Here is a 6,133-nt window from a genome sequence, read left to right on the forward strand (position 1 = left end):
ACATCCTTTTTTAAATTATGAAGCCCAAAACTGAATATAGTACTCCAGCTGCAGCCTCACCAAGGCCGAGTACAATGGGAGAATGACATCCTGGGATTTGCTCAAGAAGCATCTATGTATGCAACCCAGTGTTTTGCTCGATTTACTAGCAGGAGCATCACATTGAAAGCTCATATTCATCTTGTGGTCAATCATGACCCCTAAGTCCCTTTTATCTTTAGTGCTAGCCAGCATAGCACTGCCAAGCCTATAAGCATGCTGCAGGTTTTTCCTCCCAAGCTGGAGAACCTTACATTTTTTGGTGTTAAACACCATCAGGTTCTCAACTGCCCATTTCCTGAGCCTATCAAGGTCAGTCTGGATCGCCCTCCTGTCCTCAGGTGTGGATGCTTTACCCCAGAGTTTGGTATCATCGTCCACTTCTGATACCAATGTCTACATCATTAATGAAGATGTTGAACAAAATAGGTCCAAGGACAGAGCCTTGAGGGACCCCACTGGTCACAGGGCACCACGACGATTGACTTCCATCAACCATCACCCTCTGGGTCTGACCACAGAGCCAATTTCCCAGCCAGCAGATCATGGTGGACCCGAGGCCTCCGTTAGCCAGTTTTGCCAAGAGGTGATCATGGGATACCAGATCGAAGGCTTTTTTAAAGTCAAGATATACGACATCAACCTCTTCCCCTTTTCCAAGGTGATAGGTCACCTGGTAATAAAAGGAAATGAGACTGGTCAAGCAAGACCTACCCATAGCAGACCCATGCTGGCTATCCCTCAGGTTGTTGCCATCAGCCAATCTGTTAAGAATGGCCTCTTTGATAATCTTTTCTAAGACCTTCCCTGGGATAGAGATCAGGCTGATGGGCCTGTAGTTAGCCGGATACCCTTTCCTCCCCTTCTTGAAGATAGGCACCACATTGGTCTTTTTCCAATCTTTGGGCACTTCACCAGAGTGCCAGAAATTCTCAAAGATCTGTGCCATTGGCTGAGCTGTGATGCTAGCCAGCTCCTTGAGTACCCTGGGATGTAAACTGTCAGGGCCAGCTGACTTGAAGGTGTCCAGCCTCTCAAGGTGTTCCTTCACAAGGTCAGCATTGATGGAGGGCAAGGAATCTCCCTCACCTAGGCCTCCCTGTTCCGTAACGGGCAGGGGCATCCCATGGGACTGATGAAAGACCGACGCAAAGTACCCATTTAGTAGGTTGGCTTTTTCCTGGGTGTTGGTCGTCAGTTGTCCCATCTGGTTTAGCAGGGGTCCAATGTTGTGCTTGCTTTTCCTCCAGCTCCCCACATATCTAAACAAGGACTTTTTATTGTCCTTGATACTTGTAGCTTGTTGGAGTTCCATCGCAGTCTTGGCTTTTCTGGTTCACTCCCTGCAGGTCTGGACCAGTGCTGAATATTCCTCCTTGGAGATGGATCCCATCCTCCATCCTTTGTAGGTCTTTCTTTTAAGACACAGGAGGTCCATTAGTTCCTTGCTAAGCCAAAGGGGCTGCTGTGCCCTTTTGCTGCCTTTCCTCTGAGATGGAATAGCCTTAGCTTGTGCATCTAGGATCACTCCCTCAAGCAGCAACCACTCTTCCTGTGCTCCCCTATCCTTGGGGTTGAGGTCCCTTAGGGCCTCACCGACAAGCCTCCTGAGATTGTCAAAGTCAGCTTTCCTGAAGTCGAGGACTTCTGTATTGCTGACTGACTTGCCAGCTTTTCAGCAGATCATGAAAGTGATCAGCTCATGGTCGCTGTCATCCAGCTTCCCTTCGATCGATAGGTGACTGATTAGGTCATCCCTGGTTGCCAGTACCAGCAGCGCTTTACCTCTCGTTGGCCCGTAGACTTCTTATAGAGCTCATCCATGCATGAGAAAAAGCTTTGCGACCGCTTGGATTTGGCCGAGTACTCTTCCCATGTGATGTCTGGGTAGTTGAAGTCTCCCTTGACAACCATGGACCTGGAGCATGAGGCCTCAGCCAATTACCTGGAGAACTCCTGGTCAAGCTCTTGATTTTGGGTGGGAGGTCTGAAGTAGACTCCCATCATTGTGTTCCCTATGCCATGTTCCCCACGGATTTTAACCAGAGGGTCTGCAGTCCACCCTGGTCGCCAATATCGGCTTGCAGGGATGCATAGCTCTCGTTGACATAAAGAGCTACACTCCCACTCCTTTTGTCCACTCAATCCCTCCTGTACAGGGTATAGCCGTCTATACTTGTGGCCCAGTCATGGGTGGAGTCCCACCAGGTCTCCGTTATCCCTATGACATCATAGTTATTTGTGTTAAGCAGGAAGACAAGTTCCTCCTATTTATTCCCCAAGCTCCTGGCATTTGTGTACAGGCACGCAAGTATCCCTTTGGGGGCCCTTGCCTTGCCTACAGTTTGTTCCAGGGCTGGGGCAGGGGTGGGCTCCCTTAAGTGCCTTGGCCTGCTGGCTTTGCAAGGGTTGCTCAGAGGGCCAGCAGTGGCGGTAGTCCCCCCATCCCCCAGTGGTATTAGTTTAAAGCCCGGTGGAGCAGGTCAGCCAGTCTGGCTGAGAAGAGCCTCTTCCCCCGCGGAGCGACGCTGAACTGTGGTCATGGAAGCCAAAGCCTTCCCAATAACACCAGCACCACAGTCTTTGGTTCACTACCTGGATCCTCCTCTCCCTCCTCAGCCCATAGCCTGAGACTGGGAGGATTGAAGAAAACACCACCTGTGCCCCCAGACCCTTTAGCCCTGCTCCCAAATCCCTGTAGCACTTAATGACCTGGCTGGCAGTGCTCCGAACAATGTCATTGGTGCCCACATGGATAAGGAGCATAGGGTAGCAGTCAGTGGGCTGGAGGAGCTTAGGGATCTTCTCCGCGATGTCTCAGATATGGGTTCTTGGGAAGCAGCAAACTTCCCAGGCTAAGGGTTCAGGGCAGCAAATTGCCCCCTCAGTCCCTCTCAGAAAGAAATCAGGTTGATCAGGCATGACTTGTCCCTGGTGAATCCATACTGACTGTTCCTAATCACCTTTTTCTTCTCCAAATGCTTAGAAATGGATTCCTTGAGGGCTGCTCTATGATTTTTCCTGGGACTGAGGTGAGGTTGACTGGTCTGTAGTTCCCTGGACCCTCCTTCTTCCCTTTCTTACTATGTTTTCCCTTTTCCAATCATCTGGGACCTTTCCTGATCATTTAAAAAATGATGTCCAATGGCTCTGTAATCACATCAACCAACTCTCTCAGCACCCTTGGGGGTGCATCTCATCCGACCCCATGGACTTCCACAGGTCCAGCTTTCCTAAGTAGTCACTAACCTGTTCTTTCACCACTGAGGGCTGCTCACTTCCTTTCCAAGCTGTGCCACTCAGTGCAGTAGTCTGGGAGTGGACCTTGCATGTGAAAAGAGAGGCAAAAAAGGCATTGAGCGCTTCAGCCTTTCCTGCATCCTCTGTCACACTTCTGACATACTTATAGAAACCCTTCTTATTCCCCTTCACATCCCTTGCTAGCTGGAACTCCAGTTGCACTTTGACCTTCTTGACTTTATCCCTGCATGCCCAAGCAATGCTCTTATATTCTTTCCTAGTTATTTGTTTTCACTTCTTACAAGCTTCCTTCTTGTGATTTAGTTTACTGAAGAGTTCCCTGCTAAGCCAAGCTGGTCCTCTGCCATACTTGCTAGTCTTCTGGCACATCAGGATGGTTTGTTCCTGCACTATCAGTAAGGCTTCCTTAAAGTAGAGCCAGCTCTCTTGGACTCTTCTCCTCCTCAGACTGGCTTCCCAGGAGATCCTGCCCATGTGTTCCCTGAGTGAGTCATTCTGCTTTTCTGAAGTCCATAGTCCTTACTCTCCTGCTCTCCATCCTTACTTTCATCAGGATCCTGAATTCAAACATCTCATGGCCACTGCTGCCCAAGTTGCCATCCAGTACTACATTCCCCATCATTTCTTCCCTGTTTGTGAGCAGCAGGTCAAGAACAGCATGGCCCCTAGTTGGCTGCTTCAGCATTTGCACCAGGCAGTTGTCCGCTATACTCTCCAAAAACTTTCTGGATTGGCTGTGCTCTGCTGTATTGCCCCTGTATTTCCCCCCAGCAGATGTCAGGGTGATTGAAGTACCCCATGAGAACCAGGGCCTGTGATTGGGAATCTTCTGCTAGCTGTTTAAAGAAGGTCTCAGCCACCACTTCCTCCTGGTCTGGTGGTTTATAGCAGACTCCCACCACGACATCACCCTTGTTGCTTTCCTCTCTGACCCTAACCCAGAGACTTTCAACAGGCCTATCACCAACTTCAAACAGGAGCTCTAAGCAATCATATGGCTCTTCTACATAAAGTGCAACTCCTCCTCCTCTTCTTCCTGCCTGTTCTTGTTGAACAGTTTGTACCCATCCATGACAGTGCTGCAGTCATGTGAGATATCCTACCAAGTCTCTGTTATTCCAGAGACTTCTATATATAGAAGATATGGCTATATATATAAATATATAGATATAGATATATTATATCTGTAATGACATTTGGGGCAAAGTGCCCATGTGAGAGGATGTTCTGACCAGTGCCTGAATGTAAAGTTTTCAGTCGGTTATAAATAGATGAATAGAAGGACCAGAACTGAACTGCTTTTACTTTCAGTGGGCCAGCTATGTTGGATGCATTTAGTTTGTCATTATGTTTTTAGATAGTGTGGACTGTGGTTTTTACATGACAGTATTAAGGAAAAGTAACATGGTGATTGTGATATGAAAGAAAGGAAACACAGTATGGTGTTGCCCTAGAAAGTATTGCTTGGTTGCATTTATTACCAGTAAAACTAATGCTAACTGTACACATGAGGGGCTGGCAGAGAGCCCTTGCCATTGGTCCCTCCAGACAAAATGCTCTGGAGAAAGATAAAATTTCTCCCATTCCACTGCCTCATTATGCAGAGCTCAAAGATGGAGATTTGTCAGGGGACATTTAAAAAAAATTGAAAGCTTAAGGGTAAAACTATCTATAATTGGACTAGATAAGTGGCTCTGTTTTTAGCCGGGCCTCTGCCATATGAGACTTGTACTGGATACTCCTGTTCAGGCTGACAATTTTGAGGTCAGAAGCAGCTGAGAGCCAAGTGAAGAATGCCACAGCACTAGGGCTAGGGACAGAAATTACACATAAACTGGTTTAAGTGATCAGAAACCAGTTCAAATCTGTAACCAACAGAAGTTCAGTGGATTTAAGCCACTCTCAAAATGGCCAAAACTGGTTTAAGATAAACCTAGTTGGATGTAAAATCAGACTGAACTGATTTAGGTCAAACCAGTTTATGGTACTTGTGTCCCAGACACCTTCCTAGTTCAAGTTAACTCACAGGCCCCCAGCATCACAGGATGCTTTTCAGTTCTGTGCTGGGCTGGGCTGTCTGCTGCAGCAGAACAGGGTTGGTCCTGACTCTCTGATCCCTAGCCAGAGCACTCTCACTTGCCTTGCTGGCTGAGAAGGGGGTGGGGGGAAAACTGACTGTGGACCCCCGCTGGGCTCTGCATGGCAGGAGCGGATCAGCCCCTGACAGGCATTTCCCCACTCAAGCACAGGGGTAGGCATGGCCAGCCCCCAGGATGGATCTGCAGAACAAAGCAGAGGGGAGGAGAGTTTAAACCCCCCCCCACACACACACACAGGACCCCAGCAGGGGTCTGCCTGGCATGGTGGAGCAGCCCCTGACAGGTTTTTCCCCCACTTGCCACTCCAGCGGAGGATGGGGAGGGTGGCAGGGCATGGCCAGATGTCCCCCACCCACACAGGACCTCAGCTGGGTCTGCTGGGCAGACCAAGGCTGTGGTCGAATGCAGGATGGTGTGGGAGTTTAACGCCCCCTCCCCTCCCCTCCCCTCTGCCTCAATATGCCAGCTCAGCCCTGCATCTGGCCATGCCCCCCTCCTCTCCCTTCCACTGGCGTGGTGAGTGGGGGAAAGCCTGTCAGAACCTGATGGGATACCATGTGGCTAGGGGAGGTGGGTTTTAAATCCCTCTCCCTATGCCTCCACCATGCCCCCCTCCTCCCTCCACTGGAGCGGGGAGCAGGGGAAAAGCCTGGCAGAGGCTGCTTCCCCACCTCTCCCTCTCCAGGCACACCCCATCTGGGGTTCATGCAGGCCTGGCGGGGGGGGGGGTAAAA

The sequence above is a fragment of the Alligator sinensis genome, unplaced genomic scaffold, assembly GCF_000455745.1.
Source record: "Alligator sinensis unplaced genomic scaffold, ASM45574v1 scaffold93_2, whole genome shotgun sequence".
Classification (NCBI taxonomy): Eukaryota; Metazoa; Chordata; order Crocodylia; family Alligatoridae; genus Alligator; species Alligator sinensis.